The sequence below is a fragment of the Canis aureus genome, chromosome 21 (assembly GCF_053574225.1).
Source record: "Canis aureus isolate CA01 chromosome 21, VMU_Caureus_v.1.0, whole genome shotgun sequence".
In the NCBI taxonomy this organism is placed as follows: domain Eukaryota; kingdom Metazoa; phylum Chordata; class Mammalia; order Carnivora; family Canidae; genus Canis; species Canis aureus.
In genome coordinates this window covers 18,418,885-18,440,454 of record NC_135631.1, presented here as the reverse complement: position 1 = coordinate 18,440,454, position 21,570 = coordinate 18,418,885, and the positions used below count along the sequence as shown (strand labels likewise).

Sequence of the window (21,570 nt, the reverse complement as noted above, 5' to 3'; positions counted from 1 at the left end):
CGCCCTGGGCTGCAGGCGGCACTAAACCTCTGTGCCACCGGGGCTGCCCCAATTTGCCAACATTTAGCATAACACCCAATACTCATCCCACCGAAAGTGCCCCCCTTCAGTGCCCATCACCCAGTCACCCCAACCCCCTGCGCACCTCCCTTTCCACTACCCCTTGTTCATTTCCGAGAGTTAGGTATCTCTCATATTTTGTCACCCTCACTGATATTTTCACTCATTTTCTCTCCTTTCCCTTTATTCCCTTTCACTAATTTTTATATTCCCCAAATGAATGAGACCATATAATGTTTGTCCTTCTCTGATTGACTTACTTCACTCAACATAATACCCTCCAGTTCCATCCATGTTGAAGCAAATGGTGGGTATTTGTCGTTTCTAATGGCTGAGTAATATTCCATTGTATACATAAACCACATCTTCTTTATCCATTCATCTTTCGATGGACACCGAGGCTCCTTCCACAGTTTGGCTATTGTGGCCATTGCTGCTATAAACATCGGGGTGCAGGTGTCCCGGCATTTCATTGCATCTGTATCTTTGGGGTAAACCCCCAGCAGTGCAATTGCTGGGTCGTAGGGCAGATCTAGTTTTATCTCTTTGAGGAACCTCCACACAGTTTTCCAGAGTGGGTGCACCAGTTCACATTCCCACCAACAGTGCAACAGAGTTCCCCTTTCTCCACATCCTCTCCAACATTTGTGGTTTCCTGCCTTGTTAATTTTCCCCATTCTCACTGGTGTGAGGTGGTATCTCATTGTGGTTTTGATTTGTATTTCCCTGATGGCCAGTGATGTGGAGCATTTTCTCATGTGCGTGTTGGCCATGTCTATGTCTTCCTCTGTGAAATTTCTGTTCATGTCTTTTGCCCATTTCATGATTGGATTGTTTCTTTGCTGTTGATAAATTTAAAATTATTGAAATGAAAACAAATATGTAACCATGGGCGACCTATGTTTATTTATTTAGCACATCACACTCTGAAGAAATTGGGCCACGGAATTTACTAAACTTAGTGTTAGTCCTCAGAGCCAGACTGTCAAGAAGCCAGGAACCAAAGGTACATCCCTAGGGAAAGAGCCAAGAAGGAAGATGTGGGAAGTGCTGGGTTCCAGCCTGCCTCCCTGGTTTCCTCAAATTGAAGTCACTTCATTAACTTCTGCATTCCAGACCCAACCTGGCTTGCAATATAAGCTTGACTTGGATTAGATTATTATTCTGGATCCATGGTGCTTTATCAGCCTGCAAAAAGGACTTGCGGTTCTCTTTGCCCAAGAACACAGTGGCCTGTGCTGACACTGGAGGACACAGAGCTTTCTTCCCTACATCAATCTGTCAGCAGCCACATCCTCCTCCAGAATGCCTCACATCCCCTTTCTTTCTTTCTGCCATCCTCTGCCCCAGCCCGAGTTTAAGGCCTCCTCTTCACATCAAATGCCCTCACTATCTCTTCACACTGGCTCTGCCTCCAACATTTACCCAAATGCAAGTTGTCTCGAGCTTCACCATCAATTTTTTCTTTCTGAACATGTCTCCAGAGGCAGGGAAAACAAAAGTAAAAATGAACTATTGGGACTTCCTCAAGATAAAAAGCTTCTGTAGAGTGAAGGAAGCAATCACCACAACTAAAAAAAATCCTACAGAATAGGAGAAGATATTTACAAATGACATATCTGATAAAGGGTTAGTGTCCAAAATCTATAAAGAATTTATCAAACTCAACATCCCAAAAATATATAACTCAGTTAAGAAATGGTCAGAAGACATGAATAGACATTCTTTCAAAGAAGATATCCAAATGCTAACAGACACATGAAAAGATACTTATCATCATTCATCCTCAGGGAAATACACATCAAAACCATGATGAGATACCACCTCACACTTGTCAGAATGGCTAAGATTAACGACACAGAAAACAACAGATTTTGGAGAGGATGCAGAGAAAGAGAAACCCTCTTACACCGTTGATGCGAATGCAAGCTGGTCCAGCCACTCTGGAAAACAGTATGGAGGTTCCTCAAAAAGTTAAAAATAGAACCGTCCTATGACCCAGCAATTTCACTATTAGGTATTTACCCAAAGAACACAAAAATACTGATTTGAAGGGGCACATGCAACCCCATGTTTATAGCAGCATTATCAACAATAGCCAAACTATGTGAAGAGCCCAAATGTCCATAGACTGGTGAATGGATAAAGATGTGTATATATGGCTGATGATGAGTGATGTTGAGCATCTTTTCATGTGTCATCCAAAGGAATGAAATCTTGCCATTTGCAATGACACAGATGGAGCTAGAGTGTATTATGTGAAATAAGTCACAGAAAGACAAATACCATGTGATGTCATTCATCTGTGGAATTTAAGAAAAAAAAAACAACAGATGAACATAGGGGGAGGGGAATAAAAAAGAGAGGGAAACAGACCATAAAAGCCTCCTAAAAGACTGATGAAAAAAACTGATGGAGTGTGGTGGCGGAATGGGCTAAATGAATGCTGGCCATCAAGGAGGGTACTTGTTATGAGCACTGGGTATTATGTAAGTGATGAATCACTAAACTCCACATCTGAAACTGATTTTAGCATAAATGTTAACTAACTAGAATTTAAATAAAACATCGAAATGAAATAAAAAAGTTTTTCTTTCTAAAAAAAAAAAAGTTTTTCTTTCTAAATAAGAAAGCTGCTAAAAAACCCGAGTTGACCCTTCTTTAAACTCTCTTATTGTGGTAAAATATACCCAAAATAAAATTAACATTTTTCACAATTTTAGGGGTATAATTCAGTCACATAAGTACTTTTACAGTGCTGTGTAACTACCATGACTATCCACTTCCAGAACTTGTTCATCATCCTAAACAGAAAGTTTATGCCCCTTAAGCAGTAATTACCATTCGCCCATTACTCAGCCTCTGATATCTCTAGTCTATCTTCTGTCCCTACGAACTTGCTACTCTAGATACCTCATATAACTAGAAGAATGCCATATTTGTCCTCCTGTGTCTGGCTTACCTTACTTAGCCTAATTCCCTCAAAATTCACCCATGTTGTAGCACATATAGAAATTTCATTTCTTTTTAAGGTACAAAAGGGTCCTGTTACATATATATACATATAATGGGATATATATATATATATATATATATATATATATATATATATTTGTTGTTGTTGTTTTGTTTTTACTATTCATCTCTTTTTTTAATTTATTTTTTATTGGTGTTCAATTTACCAACATACAGAGTAACCCCCAGTGCCCATCACCCATTCACTCCCACCCCCCGCCCTCCTCCCCTTCTACCACCCCTAGTTCGTTTCCCAGAGTTAGCAGTCTTTACGTTCTGTCTCCCTTTCTGATATTTCCCACACATTTCTTCTCCCTTCCCTTATATTCCCTTTCACTATTATTTATATTCCCCACATGAATGAGAACATATAATGTTTGTCCTTCTCCGACTGACTTACTTCACTCAGCATAATACCCTCCAGTTCCATCCATGTTGAAGCAAATGGTGGGTATTTGTCATTTCTAATAGCTGAGTAATATTCCATTGTATACATAAACCACATCTTCTTTATCCATTCATCTTTCCATGGACACCGAGGCTCCTTCCACAGTTTGGCTATTGTGGCCATTGCTGCTATAAACATCGGGGTGCAGGTGTCCCGGCGTTTCATTGCATCTGCATCTTTGGGGTAAATCCCCAACAGTGCAATTGTTGGGTAGTAGGGCAGGTCTATTTTTAACTCTTTGAGGAACCTCCACACAGTTTTCCAGAGTGGCTGCACCAGTTCACATTCCCACCAACAGTGTAAGAGGGTTCCCTTTCTTCCGCATCCTCTCCAACATTTGTGGTTTCCTGCCTTGTTAATTTTCCCCATTCTCACTGGTGTGAGGTAGTATCTCATTGTGGTTTTGATTTGTATTTCCTTGATGGCAAGTGATGCAGAGCATTTTCTCATGTGCATGTTGGCCATGTCTATGTCTTCCTCTGTGAGATTTCTGTTCATGTCTTTTGCCCATTTCATGATTGGATTGTTTGTTTCTTTGGTGTTGAGTTTAATAAGTTCTTTATAGATCTTGGAAACTAGCCCTTTATCTGATACGTCATTTGCAAATATCTTCTCCCATTCTGTAGGTTGTCTTTGAGTTTTGTTGACTGTATCCTTTGCTGTGCAAAAGCTTCTTATCTTGATGAAGTCCCAATAGTTCATTTTTGCTTTTGTTTCTTTTGCCTTCGTGGATGTATCTTGCAAGAAGTTACTGTGGCCGAGTTCAAAAAGGGTGTTGCCCGTGTTCTTCTCTAGGATTTTGATGGGATCTTGTCTCACATTTAGATCTTTCATCCATTTTGAGTTTATCTTTGTGTATGGTGAAAGAGAGTGGTTTAGTTTCATTCTTCTGCATGTGGATGTCCAATTTTCCCAGCCCCATTTATTGAAGAGCCTGTCTTTCTTCCAATGGATAGTCTTTCCTCCTTTATCGAATATTAGTTGACCATAAAGTTCAGGGTCTACTTCTGGGTTCTCTATTCTATTCCATTGATCTATGTGTCTGTTTTTGTGCCAGTACCACACTGTCTTTTTTTTTTTTTTTAGTACCACACTGTCTTGATGACCACAGCTTTGTAGTACAACCTGAAATCTGGCATAGTGATGCCCCCAGAGATGGCTTTCTTTTTTAAAATTCCCCTGGCTATTCGGGGTCTTTTCTGATTCCACACAAATCTTAAAATAATTTGTTCTACCTCTCTGAAGAAAGTCCATGGTATTTTGATAGGGATTGCATTAAACGTGTATATTGCCCTGGGTAACATTGACATTTTCACAATATTAATTCTGCCAATCCGTGAGCATGGAATATTTTTCCATCTCTTTGTGTCTTCCTCAATTTCCTTCAGAAGTGTTCTATAGTTTTGAGGGTATAGATCCTTTAGCTCTTTGGTTAGGTTTATTCCTAGGTATCTTATGCTTTTGGGTGCAATTGTAAATGGGATTGACTCCTTAATTTCTCTTTCTTCAGTCTCAGTGTATAGAAATGCCACTGATTTCTGGGCATTGGTTTTGTATCCTGCCACACTACCGAATTGCTGTATGAGTTCTAGCAATCTTGGGGTGGAGACTTTTGGGTTTTCTATGTAGAGTATCATGTCATCGGCGAAGAGAGAGAGTTTGACTTCTTCTTTGCCAATTTGAATACCTTTAATGTCTTTTTGTTGTCTGATTGCTGAGGCTAGGACTTCCAGTACTATGTTGAATAGCAGTGGTGAGAGTGGACATCCCTGTCATGTTCCTGATCTTAGGGGAAAGGATCCCAGTGCTTCCCCATTGAGAATGATATTTGCTGTGGGCTTTTCGTAGATGGCTTTTAAGATGTTGAGGAATGTTCCCTCTATCCCTACACTCTGAAGCGTTTTGATCAGAAATGGATGCTGTATTTTGTCAAATGCTTTCTCTGCATCTAATGAGAGGATCATATGGTTCTTGGTTTTTCTCTTGCTGATATGATGAATCACATTGATTGTTTTACGGGTGTTGAACCAGCCTTGTGTCCCGGGGATAAATCCTACTTGGTCATGGTGAATAATTTTCTTAATGTATTGTTGGATCCTATTGGCCAGTATCTTGTTGAGAATTTTTGCATCCATGTTCATCAGAGATATTGGTCTGTAATTCTCCTTTTTGGTGGGGTCTTTGTCTTGTTTTGGAATTAAGGTGATGCTGGCCTCATAGAACGAATTTGGAAGTACTCCATCTCTTTCTATCTTTCCAAACAGCTTTAGGAGAATAGGTATGGTTTCTTCTTTAAACGTTTGATAGAATTCCCCTGGGAAGCCATCTGGCCCTGGACTCTTGTGTCTTGGGAGGTTTTTGATGACTGCTTCAATTTCCTCCCTGGTTATTGGCCTGTTAAGGTTTTCTATTTCTTCCTGTTCCAGTTTTGGTAGTTTGTGGCTTTCCAGGAATGCATCCATTTCTTCTAGATTGCTTAATTTATTGGCGTTTAGCTGTTCATAATATGTTTTTAAAATCGTTTGTATTTCCTTGGTGTTGGTATTGATCTCTCCTTTCTCATTCATGATTTTATTAATTTGAGTCTTCTCTCTCCTTTTTAATAAGGCTGGCTAATGGTTTATATATCTTATTAATTCTTTCAAAGAACCAACTCCTGGTTCTGTTGATCTGTTCCACAGTTCTTCTGGTCTTGATTTCGTTGAGTTCTGCTCGAATCTTTATTAACTCTCTTCTTCTCCTGGGTGTAGGATCTATTTGCTGTTTTTTCTCTAGCTCCTTTATGTGTAAGGTTAGCTTTTGTATTTGAGTTCTTTCCAGTTTTTGGATGGATGCTTGTATTGCGATGTATTTCCCCCTTAGGACTGCTTTTGCTGCATCCCAAAGATTTTGAACGGTTGTATCTTCATTCTCATTAGTTTCCATCAATCTTTTTAATTCTTCCTTAATTTCCTGGTTGACCCTTTCATCTTTTAGCAGGATGGTCTTTAACCTCCACGTGTTTGAAGTCCTTCCAAACTTCTTGTTGTGATTTAGTTCTAATTTCAAGGCATTATGGTCTGAGAATATGCAGGGGATGATCCCAATCTTTTGGTATCGGCTCAGACCCGATTTGTGACCCAGTATGTGGTCTATTCTGGAGAAAGTTCCATGTGCACTTGAGAAGAATGTGTATTCAGTTGAGTTTGGATGTAAAGTTCTGTAGATATCTGTGAAATCCATCTGGTCCAGTGTATCATTTAAAGCTCTCGTTTCTTTGGAGATGTTGTGCTTAGAAGACCTATCGAGTATAGAAAGAGCTAGATTGAAGTCACCAAGTATAAGTGTATTTTTTTTTAATTTTTATTTATTTATGATAGTCACATAGAGAGGGAGAGAGAGAGAGGCAGAGACACAGGCAGAGGGAGAAGCAGGCTCCATGCACTGGGAGCCCGACGTGGGATTCGATCCAGGGTCTCCCGGATCGCGCCCTGGGCCAAAGGCAGGCGCCAAACCGCTGCGCCACCCAGGGATCCCAAGTGTATTATTATCTAAGTATTTCTTCACTTTGATTAATAATTGATTTATATATTTGGCAGCTCCCACATTCGGGGCATATATATTGAGGATTGTTAAGTCCTCTTGTTGGATAGATCCTTTAAGTATGATATAGTGTCCCTCTTCATCTCTCACTACAGTCTTCAGGGTAAATTTTAGTTTATCTGATATAAGGATGGCTACCCCTGCTTTCTTTTGAGGACCATTCGAATGGTAAATGGTTCTCCAACCTTTCATTTTCAGGCTGTAGGTGTCCTTCTGTCTAAAATGAGTCTCTTGTAGACAGCAAATAGATGGGTCCTGCTTTTTTATCCAGTCTGAAACCCTGCGCCTTTTGATGGGGTCATTAAGCCCGTTCACGTTCAGAGTTACTATTGAGAGATATGAGTTTAGTGTCATCATGATATCTATTCAGTCCTTGTTTTTGTGGATTGTTCCCCTGAACATCTTCTTAAAGGGGAATTTTAAGAGTCCCCCTTAAAATTTCTTGCAGAGCTGGTTTGGAGGTCACATATTCTTTCAGTTGCTGCCTGTCTTGGAAGCTCTTTATCTCTCCTTCCATTTTGAATGAGAGCCTTGCTGGATAAAGTATTCTTGGTTGCATGTTCTTCTCATTTAGGACCCTGAATATATCCTGCCAGCCCTTTCTGGCCTGCCAGGTCTCTGTGGAGAGGTCTGCTGTTACCCTAATACTCCTCCCCATAAAAGTCAGGGATTTCTTGTCTCTTGCTGCTTTAAGGATCTTCTCTTTATCTTTGGAATTTGCAAGCTTCACTATTAAATGTCGAGGTGTTGAACGGTTTTTATTGATTTTAGGGGGAATCTCTCTATTTCCTGGATCTGAATGCCTGTTTCCCTTCCCAGATTAGGAAAGTTTTCAGCTAGAATTTGTTCAAATACATATTCTGGCCCTCTGTCCCTTTTGGCACCCCCGGGAACCCCAATTAAACGTAGGTTTTTCTTCCTCAGGCTGTCGTTTATTTCCCTTAATCTATCTTCATGGTCTTTTAATTGTCTCTTTTTTCCTCAGTTTCCCTCTTTGCTATCAACTTGTCTTCTATGTCACTCACTCGTTCTTCCACCTCGTTAACCCTCATCGTTAGGACTTCTAGTTTGGATTGCATCTCATTCAATTGATTTTTAATTTCTGCCTGATTAGCTCTAAATTCTGCAGTCATGAAGTCTCTTGAGTCCTTTATGCTTTTTTCTAGAGCCACCAGTAGCTGTATAATAGTGCTTCTGAATTGGCTTTCTGACATTGAATTGTAATCCAGATTTTGTAACTCTGTGGGAGAGAGGACTGTTTCTGATTCTTTCTTTTGAGGTGAGGTTTTCCTTCTAGTCATTTTGCTCAGTGCAGAGTGGCCAAAAGCAAGTTGTATTGGGAAAAGGAGAAAAAGAGAGGAGAGAAAGAAGGAAAGAAAAGAGAAAGAGAAAAAAAAGGAAGAAAAAAAAGAAGAAAAAGAGAAAGAAAAAGAAAGAAAGGAAAAATAAGGGGTGGGGGAAGGAAACAAATCAAAAAGCAAAACAAAACAAAACAAAACAACATAAAAAAAAGAAAGAAAAAAAGAACCACGGGGGAGTATCTTCTGATTCTGTGTACTTTAAGTCCCTTGGCTATCCCTGGAAATTGTCCGTCTAGCTGGTCTTCTGGGGGAGGGGCCTGTTGTGCTGATTTTCAGGTGTTAGCACTTGGGGGAGCTGCTCTGGCCCCTGCCTGGTACAGGGCTCAGTGGGGGTTGTTTACCCCGTGAGGCCCCAGGAGGAACAACCGCAGTGGCGGGGCCAGCTCTGGAGCCCTGGAGTCAGCTCCCGCAGTAACTCCGGAGCTCTCCGTGTGCAGGGCTGGAGGCTCCGGGGCGGGGCCGCTGATCTGCTCAGCTGGGGCAGGAGCGTCCTTGCTGTCCCGGGCCCTCCTGGCCTCTGCCTGTCCCGGGGGAAGGCCACATCCTGGGCTGTGTCCCGGCGCCCTGTGCTCCGGAGCCTGCACTGTTGGATTCGCGCTCCCGCCCCACCCCCCCTCCGCGGAGCCACCGCCCGAGCCCCTCCGAGCTGCTCCGGGTCCCGCGGTGCGCGCTGCAGCCCTTAGGGAGCTCGGCGCACTCTCCCGGGGCGCAGGTGTCTGTTAGTGTCCCGGGGAGCCCGAGGGCATCCCCGCCCTCCTGGGGTCCTGCTCCACCTCCCTGCGAGCCCCCTTCCGCCCGGGAAGGCTGGTGCAGCTCCTGCGTGTCCGGGACGGGGCTCTCCTGTCTGGGGACACTCGCCCCGGCCTCCGCCCGGCTCCTCGCGGGGTCCCTCCCCCTTGGAGGCCTTTGTTTCTTTATTTCTTTTTCCCCGTCTTCCTACCTTGATAGAAGCTCGAACTCTTCTCACTGTAGCAATCCTGTTGGTCTCTCTTTAATTCTCAGGCCGAATTCATAGATTTTCAGGATAATTTGAAGGTTTTCTAGTAATTTGGTGGAGATAGGTGATTTGGAGACCCTACTCTTCAGCCATCTTGCCCCCTTTATCACTATTCATCTCTTGATGGACATTGAGTTACTTTCACCTTTTGGCTATCATAATTAGTGCTTCTAGGAATGTTAGTGTACAAGTATGTATTTGAGCCTCTGCTTTCCATTCTTTTGGGTATACACCTAGGAGTAGAAGTGCTGGATTATATGGTCATTCTGTTAAAGTTTTTCAGGAGCCACCATACTGTTTTGCACAGTGCGTATGCCATTTGAAGATTCCTACCAGCAATGGCCATTCTTGACCTACCAGACTTGCCCATTCTTACCAATATGTATTTCCATATTTTGACTTCAGTCATCCCAATGGGTGGGAAGTGGGATCTCATTGTGGTTTTGATTTGTAGTTCCGTAACAAAAATGATGTTGAGCAGCTTCTCATGTGCTTAGTGGCCTTTTGTATATCTTTTTGAGAAATGTCTATTCCAATCTTTTCCCCATTTTTAAATTGTTGCTGCTGTTGTTGAAATAGGAAAAATTCTTTATATATTCTGGATACTAATCCTTCAGCTGATATATGATATACAATCCCATTTTGGGGTTGTCTTTTTCATTCTCTTAATAGTGCCCTTTAATGCACAAATGCTTTAAATTGTGATGAAGTCAAAAAAAATTGTGATGAAGTCCAGTTTTTCTGGTTTTTCTTTTGTTTTCCATACTTTTGCTGTCATATCTAAAAAAAGCATCACCAAACAATGTCACACAGATTTCCTCCTATGTTTTCTTCTAAGAGTTTTATCATTTTAGGTCTTTTTTTTTTCATTTTTTTTTTTCATTTTAGGTCTTACATTTAAATCTTTGATCCTTTTTTTTTTTTTTTTTAGTTAAATTTTTTGTATGAGTGGTCTTGGCACTGTTGTTGAAAATCATTTGACCATGAAGCACCTGTAGTCGGTTAAGCATCTGACTTTCGGTTTTGGCTCAGATCATGATCTCAGGGTTGTGAGAAAATGGGCAGCAGGGGACTTTATGGGACCTTTTGTCATTATGTATATTTGGGCTGTCTGAGAAGAGGATTTGGCAAGTTCAATAATAAGCAATCCGAGTTAAGTTTTTTTTTCTTACAATGTTTTGGTAATGGCATAACCTACTAACCTTCATGGCATTGGATTTGTAGACTTTTGTTCTAAAAATGTGAAAATGTGAAAGCATTTTCCTGGGGCCTGAATAGTGATAGTCAATAGAACAAATGTTAAGTTTATAGGTTGTACTATGTCAGCACTGAGAGGGAGCCCAAATCGTAAAGGAGCCCATGTAGTCTTGAGTAAATTAATGTTTGTGAATGGCTGTGATATGCTGATCCCTCTAAAGTATAGTGCTTAGGGCAGGGGCCACTTTTGCCCAGACACAATTAGCTTCAAGGACTCCTTGGGATTATGATGCATCATCAATTGCCCTCTCCTGGTCTGCTCACAGGGTTGTTGTTGTTGTTGTTGTTGTTTTTGAGATTTTATTTATTTATTCATGAGAGAGAGAGAGAGAGGAAGAGACACAGGCTGAAGGAGAAGCAGGCTCCATGCAGGGAGCCTGATGTGGGACTCGATCCCAGGACTCCAGGATCATGCCCTGGGCTGAAGGCAGGCACTAAACTGCTGAGTCACCAGGGATCCTCTGCTCACAGGGTTGTACAGGGAATCCCATAACATGACCCTTCCCAAGTATCAAGTGGGGAAGTTGAGTCAAGAATTCCTCATCCCCTATGCCTTCTTCAAAGCAAAACCCCTGAAGTGAAAAATCACAGGTCTGATAGCTAGTCTCCCCTACCACCTCATTCTTTTTCTCTCTCACGCCTATAGCACCCAAAGGTATCTTCATTGTCATATCCTTTTTTCTTCTCCAGAGCAGCAAATCAGGCCTTGATGCCATAAACGGAAGGGGAAGATATCTATGAGAAGAGGCTTGGTTTGGTTTCTTTTTTTCCCCATATTTATTTATTTGTTTATTTATTTATTTATTTATTTATTTATTTATTGAAGTTTGATTTGCCAACATATAACACCCAGGGTTTATTCCGTCAAGTGGCCTGCTCAGTGCCCATCACTTAGTTACCCCATCCTCCCGCCTGCCTCCTCTTCTACTACCCCTTGTTCATTTCCCAGAGTTAGGAGTCTCTCATTTTTTGTCACCTCTCTAATTTTTCCCACTCATTTTCCCTCCCTTCCCCTTTAATCCCTTCACTATTTCTTATATTCCCCGTATGAGTGAAACCATATGATTGTCCTTCTCTAATTGACTTACTTCACTCAGCATAACACCCTCCAGTTCCATCCATGTTGAAGCAAATGGTGGGTATTCATTGTTTCTAATGGCTGAATCACATTTCATTCCATTCCATTCCATTGTGTATATAGGCCATATCTTCTTTATCCATGCATCTGTCGATGGACATCAAGGCTCCTTCCACAGTTTGGCTATTGTGGACATTGCTGCTATAACCATTGGGGTGCAGGTAAAAATAGAGCTACCCTATGACTCAGCAATTGCACTACTGGGTATTTACCCCAAAAATACATATGCAGTGGAAAGCCAGAACACCTGCACCCCAGGTTTGGTTTCTAATGAGATAAAGAAGGGAAAAGAAAAAAAACTTTGTTTCATAGTTCTATTTTTGAGAAACCAAAACTAAACATTAATTATTCTCCTTTGCATTATTTTTCAAACAAAAGCCATATCTCTCCCAAATATGGAAGCTCAAGTTAATATTATTTGCCATGGTAGTTAAAAATTAAATATATTCATATAGCCAGAAATCCTACAAACAACTTTTTACAGAGAAAGAGGCTGAGATTTAGGTTCCTATGCCTGAGTCAGGCAAATGGCATAGTTCAGTAAATGGCAGAGCTAAAACAAGGTTCGAATAAATGACTACATGAGTGGAATTCTTGAACATGTGCACAAATCAAGTAAATGTCATATGGATGAATATCAAATGTACTGCTTTCATGTAAAGGGACTTCATCAGTGAAGCTTATTGGTTGTTAGCAACTCTCTGGGTGTTTTAAGTAACAAGTTCAATGTGGTGGAAGAGACCTTAGAACCAGTCTTGGGGACGGACAGTATCTCAGGAAGGTTCTGGAGATCCAGGAAGTAAGAAGTGCAGCAGCATTCTCTCACAAGCAACTCTTTGGTTAGCATGCTTCTGCCTTGCATCAAACCACTCAGGATTCAACATGTCCAGTGAAAGTACCTGGTTGGTTGCTCTTGCATCCATCCTAGGGCTCAGAGAAACAATCTGTTTTCTTGAATAAGAATGTGACATGAGGGGATCCCTGGGTGGCTCAGTGGTTTGGTGCCTGCCTTTGGCCCAGGGCGAGATCCTGGGGTCCCAGGATTGAGTCCCGCATCAGGCTCCCAGCATGGAGCCTGCTTCTCCCTCTGCCTGTGTCTCTGCCTCTCTCTCTCTCTCTGTCTATCATAAATAAATAAATCTTAAAAAAAAAGAATCTGACATGATTAGGAAAAGGGGGAGGAGATAACAATGCTTTGGGTTCCAGAAAATGTGGTTTGTGCACCCCATGCATTATTTTATCATCCTCAACAGCTCTGTGAGGCAGACAGTATTACTGTTTCTATGTCACAGCTCTGTAAATTGAGCCTGTGGATGTGTAAATAGCTTGCTCAATGTCTCATAGATACTAAGTTGCAAGATCTGGTCTAGAACCCAGGCACAATTACCAAAAATTCATTTGGTTTATTTTGTATTGAGACTCTACAGATGCTGGGTCAGGGAGACACACTGGAAAAGGGGAATGAAGCAGGTTCTGGCCCAAGTTCCTTTTGGCTTACTTGTTATTCTCCCAGAAATACTGAACCCTGAACATTGGGGACCTCAATGCATTTATTCTAAACTAGTTTGATCTGAAAATATTCTTTTTTTAAAAAAAGATTTTATTTATTTATTTGAGAGAGAGAAACAGAGAGAGAGAGAGATCAGAGACAGAGCACCCACAAGCCATGGGAGGGGCAGAGGAATCTTAAGCAGAATCTCAAGTGGACTGAGCTCAGAGCCCAAACCTGGACTCAAACTCGCAGCCAACTCTGGGATTGTGACCTGAGAAGAAATCATGAGTTGAACAATTAATCGATTGAGTCATCCAGGCGCCCCTGAAAATATTCTTGAATCACATGTGCTGTCGTTCACTTTTGGCAATTCGCTTTCAATAGTTGAATAAACAATATATACGAATAGTTATTTACCTATTTTTACCTTTTGTGATCTTTCTGGGAATTCCAGCTTCCACATCAATGAGGAAACTGGTGGACAATGTGGTCTCAAATAGCTGGTGGCAATCAGGAGCACAAAAATAATGTTTACCTCCATTTTATTGGAGGCTTTTGGCAGATTTTGGGGCCTTCGTCTGGAGCCAGACTATCTAGATCTGAGTTCTGGTTCAGCTATTTCCATCATGTGTAATCTTGAGTAAGCTTCTTAATATCTCTGTATCTTCATGTACTCCTCTGTAAAATATAGAGAATAGTAATGCTTTACTTCATAAAAGAGGATCAATAAAACAGTATGTTCATTAGTTAGAATGTGCTTAGTAGGGGCACCTGGGTGGCTCAGTTAAGTGTCTGACTCTTGATTTTGGTTCAGGTCATATCTCAGGGTTGTGGGATCAAGCCCCGAGGTGGGCTCCGCACTGAGCATGGAGTGTACTTGAGATTCTCTCTCAGCCCCTCCCTACCCTTGCACACTAAATAAATAAATAAATAAATAAATAAATAATAAGTAAATAAATAAATAAATAAATAAAATCTTTAAACAAAAAAATAACGTGCTTAGTATATTGTTAATTAATTAATGTTAGTCATTTTTTTTAATGTTAGCCATTATTATTCAAGACTTACAGTCCTAGCAGCTCCAGACCACCTTTGAATTTGTGTTGTCTACATTCTCACTGTTTCCTATGGAATGTTCATAAGCAGATTTAAAAGGCTTCCCTGGTAATTAGCACATCTTTCCTCATGCAGCATGAGGAACTCCTACAGCAGAATTTGTTATGGAGAAACATATGGTCTTGTGGAAAGAATTGGATTGAGGGAACTGACTTCAGAAGGTTTGAGACCATGAAAGCCTTATCAAAAGAAAGGAAATTTGTAAATATATAGAGATTTGGTTTTACAGTTGCTCTAAAACCACAATAGAGACCTCAGATGAGGTAACACTGTTACCTACTCATATTTTTTCTTTAAAATAATTAAGGTTATTGATGTTCCGATTAAATCAGTTCATAGACCTAGATGTCATCCTTTATTTTCCTCTCCTTCTCAATCAATCACCAAATTCTGTCAAACCTACAGCTGAACTATCTCAAATCAACCCACATCTTTCCATCACAACTATGGTACCAGCTTAGGTGGCCATTACCTCTGTCCATGTCCCTCCAATAGACACTCACCTCCCCTCTATGCTTCTCCAGTCTTGACTTTCCAATAGCCATGCATCATCTTGGGACTGTTCTTAACATGGCTGATAAATGCCTTCCCACCTAGAGCCCTCTTTCACCCTCCCATCAATGCTCTAGTCATACCTGAGTTGCTCAGGTAGGTCTTCCAAAAGTATTCTACTATCTCTTGCTCTGAGAAGTCACAGAAGTTGTCTCTCTGCCTGGAGCATGGTTCTCACCAACTCCAACATCTCTGCTCTCCTTTGCTTGGCTGGTTCTCTTGAACCTCACAGTCTAGCACAGTGCCCAACAGAGAAGGTAGTCAACTAGTATTTGATATAAATAAAGGAATGGCGAGTGAATGTGCTGTTGTAACTATCCATGATCAATAAAGGATTGCATCAGTTATTTCTATTTGCCTTTTTCTGAACAAAATCAGTACTTCTCTCCTTTAAATTTCCCTAAGATAAGTTAATTGAAGTCTGTTGCAGGGAATTCCAATTTCTTTGTGTTTTGTTCTCTATCCATGTACCAACACCTTTCTGATTTTAGGATTTGGAAGTTTTTGATTGCCTCCTCCATTGGGCTTCTTTATTCATTTTCTGGCTTCCTCTCTTTTGACAATAGGTTATTTTCCCTCATTGTGGCAAGTTCTGCATGTGCTCATCAATATCGTATTCTCTCTCTCTCTTTTTTATTCCTTTGAATCCACAGCTAGATACTATTACCCAGTCTTAGTTACAGTTAAATATACCTCTGGGATTGAATTATGGATAGTGGAATTTTATTGAACTTATGGCACCATTTCCAGAGCTGGCCCTTCCTCTTTTCCAATATTTATGAGCTGATTGGAGAAAACTCTGATGTCTTACAGGAAGAGAGAATAACAATATGGAAAAAGCCTGCATCCCAAGGAGAGAGAGGCAAACCAAGAGATAGACTCTTCACTATAGAGAACAAAGTGATGGTTATCAGAGGGGAGGTGGAAGGGGGGATGGGTTACATAGGTGAGGAAGATGAAGGAGTGCACTCAATGGGATGAGCAAATGTGATATATGGAAGTGTTGAAGCACTACGTTGCACACCTAAAACTAATATTACACTGTATGTTAACTAACTGGAATTTAATAAACAAAAACCTGAAGGAAACAGCCTGCATCCTGCTAAGGCTGTGTGGAACAGAGTTTCTCTGCTACCTTACATGGCAATGTGATGTGAGCAAGAAGTATAAGTTTTACTTTACTTGTATGTAGAGTCACTAAAATTTTCATGTGGCCTGCCCTGACTAATACACTTGTCTTTGCGATGTCTCCAAGAGAAGATCTCTCCGTATATTACTCTACCATCTGGTTTTCCCTCTTTTCTCTTTTCTACGCATTTACAAAAGACTGACAATTTGCATGTAAAAGATCCCAAAGTGCTAGTAAGTATATCTTCTATATAGAGAACTGTCTAGGAGAGTCCAAATATCATGAAATAAAAATCTCTCTTAAGTGGGCAATTCAATTGTGCAACCATTATTGACTATCTTTAGAAAAAATTTCAGTGGTTTGAGAAATTACTTATGTGATACTCATTGTAGGACACAAAATTGTGTGATCTTAACTATCCACAGTATGATTTCAACTCTGAAAGAAAATATGCTGTCACTGGCAGAAAATAGACCAACATATGTAAAAAGAAGGATGAATTAACATATTGTAACTAATGTAAATTTGTAAAAAATATTAATCATAGAAAACTACAAGTGTGTCAAAATTCTTTAATAGGTTGTGTGAACCATCTTTGGTTCACAAAGGAGTTAATAAAACTGTAAGGCCTTACATAACAAGCACATACATAGTGCTAAATCCTCATCTATGGTGTTTACAATGGTATCTAAATGATAGAAGTAGGTTTGTAAGAAGATATAAACTGGCCAGGGGTAGGGAATGACTCCCTGAAGAATCATGGTGTCATTAAAAGAACCTGATCTTTGGCTTCAGTTGAGGTATTGCTGTGGGCTAGTTGTGTGACTTTGTGGAAGAAGACATTCAAGCCCTCAACATCATCTTCCTGATTTGTGTGAAAATAACTCTTGGCTTTCTCACTTCATGAATGATTAAATTTTTGAACTTGTTCCACATCATTTCAGAAAATGGAAAAATGTTGAAATCTTATTTACCCTCTCCTTTCTTTTGATGTCTCCAAATGTTAATGTAAATCACACTCTTTTAGGTAGCTTTGCATGAAATACAGATTCTCAAGCATTCTGGTATCCTTGATTCCATTAACTTGGAGAAGTTCCTGTGATTTGAACAGGCAAACCCAGATGATCTTGATGTGGACGTGTGAGAAGACTTGGAGAGACATTTTACCTCCCTTCCTCTCCAAAATGAATTCAGCTCCTCTCATGCTTTTGTCCAATAGGTGTTTACTCTTCTTGTGTTTACTATGTTCCCTCCCTCATTTGTCCTCTTCTCTGTAAACAATACAAAGGAAAAAGTATATGAACTCAGTTCTTATACTAACAGCAACCACCCAGGGATATTACAGCTTTTCATAAATGGTGGAAGGCATTAAATCAGGCATTCTGCAGTGAAGCCACATTTTCTAAATATTTTGTTTGCCCTAATGATACCATTTAAATAATGCTGCTGAGCCATTTTTGCTAACTCTATAGTTGTCCTATTATTATGGCTTTGAAATAGCCAATCAGCTATAAGTGACTGCATATAAACCAAAAACTTCAGTGGGAAACTCAGAATCACAGAAGTTCCCCCTACAGAACCCATTCCTGGTCTTCCTCTGGTCCACAGCACCTCTGACTCCATGTCAAAGGACTGAACTTCCAGTTTGTTCTATAGGAAACCACAACTTCTTGGAGCTTTATGCTAAACAGTGACGACCTGAGTCAGTTCAAGTTTGGTGTGGATGGGACTTGTAGGTGCCAGCTCCAGAAGCCTCTCCACTGCCACACTGAGCAATGACAGAAGGTAGTGTTTATCCAGGTCTGCAAAGGAATTTCAGGTAAGCAGAATTGTTTTGGACAGCCAAAGTCTGTTTTCTCAGCTTCTCAGTGAATCTGAATCCTGGTTCTAAATAATTTGTATTTGTTAATCCACTTTCCCACCCCTGCAATCCTTGGGAGAAGCACTCACAAATTCCAATCTTGAGAACCAAATCCTGAAAAGAGCCAGAAAATAACCGTAAGAATCTACCATGCGAGTGTGTGTCATTTTGAACTGGGAAGAAGTCCAAATCCTTTCCTTGAACTGTAAATAACAGATACACATGCAGCTGTCTGTCCCTGCACCCTCTGGACACCCCTGGAAACACTCTGACAAAGATAAGAATCAGCATTCTCTTGGCCTCTCACACATCTTCTAAAGTGTTACTTGTCCATTTGCACAGAAAACCTTCCTTTGAGTGCTGTGCTTGATGGCTAAGATGAAATCTTGTTGCTAAATTTCTCTGCGTTCACAGATGCATGGGCACCTGACTCACAGGCTTCTCTTTCTGTCAAACCTCTGCCAAACTGTGGTGTTTATCACACCCAAAACTCCCAGTCTCTTACTGGCTTCTACTCTATTGATTTGAAGTTGAAGCCAACAGCCCTATGTCCAGAACTGACCTACCTCTGAAATCCTAATCTCTAATAGCCCAATTAGTGACCTCATTTTCCTATGGTTTGAATGCATTTTCCCTATCATCATTGCTATTCTTTGATCTTATCAAGTGCTTTCATCCCTTGCTCTCTCCATCTTGTGCCACTTGACTGGTCTCTGGTCTTTAGCCTCTTTTATCTCCTTCCTTCTCTCTTCTAGATTCCACAAGTTTAATTCAGTTTAAAGTCTCTCACTTTCTTGTTCTCAATTAGCTTGGCCCTTATGTTTTTTTGCTGGATTAGCCTAGTTCATTTCAATTTGTTTTCTCTGCTTCCAATCTCTGGGTGCTGAGTTCATATATGCGGGTGAATATCACTCCTAAATGTTGCACCTGGTCCTAAGAAATGCCTGGAGATCCCTATATGTATACCTGGTCTGTGCTTTCTCCCACTAACATGAGATGCCATTCAAAACCTTACCATTTCCCATGAGAATGTATTCTTTTTTCTCTACACCCTCCTGGCTTACTCTCTCACCTTACTTATTTCCAAAGGAAGACTTGTCCTTCTATTTCTTCCAGAAAATAGACATTCAAAGATAACTTGTTAACTTTCTGTTCTTTTGTCTAACCACAGGTACTCACACATATAGCCACATGCATACACCTGAACTAAAATCCTCTCGCACCTTAGTAGAAGAGGTCTTCTTCCCATCCAAAACTATCCCAACACCTAAATTAGAGATGAGGTTAAAGATTAGATGAATTAATAAACATAAAGGATTTGGAATAGTGTATTAGCAATTTATCTTTCCCCTTTCCACTTCCTGTTATATCCGTGGACTTGTTGATTACTCTCCATCCTAGCTGGGTTTCTGTAGTTAGCATCAATATCCTACTTCTCTCATCTGATAAGAAATGCCTTTGTTTGAGCTCCTACACTCTTCCTTCCTCCCTCCCTACTCTTGAATTTTTCTCCTTTCTTTCCTGGCCAAGGTGTATACAGACTTCATTTCCTCACCATCCATTTAGTCTCTAATTCCCTTTACCTAGTTTCTTCTCCATCAATCCCTGGCATGTCTCACCATATCAGTAATCTAATCCCCACCCCAAATTGTACTGGCATTTTTAGAACTCCTCTCCCTTAGCATCTCAGCATCATTTGATTCTTTGGTCATCACTCTTTCCTTTAAATAAATTTCTCCTTTGACTTCAGAGACACATCTCTTCTTATTTTTCACACTGTTCTTGGGCAGCTACTCCCTAGTCTCCTCTGTTGGCCTGTCTTCTTCTCTAAACTTGTTAAAGGTTACATATTTTTATGGATGATCATAACAGAGTGTCTATTGGATTAGTTTAAGTCAGAAGGATCTATCACATGGAGGCCTCAGAGTGCATTGGAGGTAGATGTATCTAACTGGTGGGAGGTGAGCAAGGGTTCTGCTCCAGAGGGCAGTGAGCTGTAACATGGCACAGAAATGGGAGAGCATGTGCTGTGGATGATGGCAGGTGGTAGCAGGGAACAAAAGTTATGCACGACCTTTCTTCCTCTCTTTTAATGCATCCCCCTATATCTTATATATCTGACATGGGGTGCTAAGAGTAAGTCATCATTAAACATCTTCTTTATTTGAAAGCTTTCATTAGCAGCCAGATTTTCTTAGAGTATTTACTAAACTTAGAATCAGAGTGAATAAAATTGTTGCTTAGTCTTGAAAGTATCCCAAGGGCCCCATCTCTAGGCCTCACTGATTCCATTCATTCCTTGAACAAAAAGTTCATTGTTGGCTACACTCTGCTAAGTGCTGTGGTTGATGCTTGAACTTAAGGAAGAATAAGAAGTGGTCCTACTTTCTAAGGAGATTACACTCTTTTGGGGAAATATGCTGCAAAAGGCCTGAAGAATGAACGGAACAATCTGCCATTTGGTTAGTATATCCATCTTTCTAGACAGTGCCAGAAACATACTGGCTTGTTCTACAGCTGTGGTTTGCCTCAAGATGACTATATTATGTTAACAGATTTATTGGGCAAGTTATATATACTGCCATGTTTGAAGCCATAGTTTTCTTTGGTTATGTTCCTGTCCTCTAGTAAGGTCCTCTTGATTGGACTTCCAGGTCTTCACAATTTCCCTCGGAATCACATGTGTACAGCATCTAACAGAACATAAATACTACGTATACATATATAGTTCATGATGTCACCCTGAGGACAGCGAAGAAAGTATTATTATACCCATTTTATGGATGAAGAAAATAAATCTGAGAGCGTTCAAATAAAGCAATGTACTTAAAGTGACCCAGCTAGCAAGTAGAGGAGCCAAGGTTTGATTCCTGATTTGTTTTACTCCAGAGACCATGTTCTTAATCATTGTACCTCCTTTTGGCTTGATTCTGGCTACATATACCACACACAAACAATAGATGCTAGATTTTCCAGGATTGCTATGATTAAAAATAAATTGATGGTGGGGCATCTGGGTGTCTCAGTCAGTGAAGTGTCTGAATCTTGATTTTAGTTCAGGTCATGATCTTAGGGCTGTGAGATCCAGCCCCACACGTTCTTTGTGCTCAGCACTGAGTCGGCTTGCTCCTCTTTCTACCCTGTCTGCAAGCGCTCTCTCTCTTTCAAATAAATAAATTAAATCCTAAAAATAAATAAATAAATTGATGGCTCCATTCTAAGCCTTCAAAATTGTTTTGAATTTCTTGTATTTGTTGGTTTTTAGAAAATATGACTAGTCTTATCAATGTCTTTAACTAACATATATATACCTTGATCAGGTATATGAAATATAAATATATATTTTATATATATATTCAGATATTCTTGTGTGTAAGACTGGGCAAAATTCATATGTGTGTCTTTTTTATGTACTACTTTGTTTCAGAGAGACTATTAGATGGATATACACACACATACATATACATGGATAACTCCTTACTTGTCTGTTTTTATATTATTCATTTGGGATTATGTTAGATATTTTCCTGAGTATATAACACAGACATTTTCCTCTGTCATT

General features: G+C 40.3%; 1 protein-coding gene and 1 long non-coding RNA gene across 5 annotated transcripts in view; one reads left to right on the top strand and one right to left on the bottom strand.

Moving 5' to 3' along the window:
- The window catches only part of LOC144292684 (glycine N-phenylacetyltransferase-like), a 73,481-nt gene that overhangs the window by 30,390 nt on the left and 21,521 nt on the right, over positions 1-21,570 (top strand). The window contains exon 1 of one of the 3 annotated variants that reach the window (XM_077863383.1): positions 17,826-17,966. The exons of the other annotated variants lie outside the window; for them this stretch is intronic. The gene's annotated coding sequence lies outside the window, so the exon portion shown is untranslated. Of the gene's footprint in view, positions 1-17,825; positions 17,967-21,570 lie in introns of those variants that run through there. 3 annotated transcript variants of the gene reach the window in all.
- LOC144292688 (uncharacterized) overlaps positions 10,421-21,570 on the bottom strand; it is a 51,074-nt gene continuing 39,924 nt past the window's right edge. For both annotated transcript variants that reach the window (XR_013360039.1, XR_013360037.1), the window contains exon 4: positions 10,421-14,028. This is a non-coding gene — a long non-coding RNA (uncharacterized LOC144292688). The remainder of the gene's footprint in view (positions 14,029-21,570) is intronic.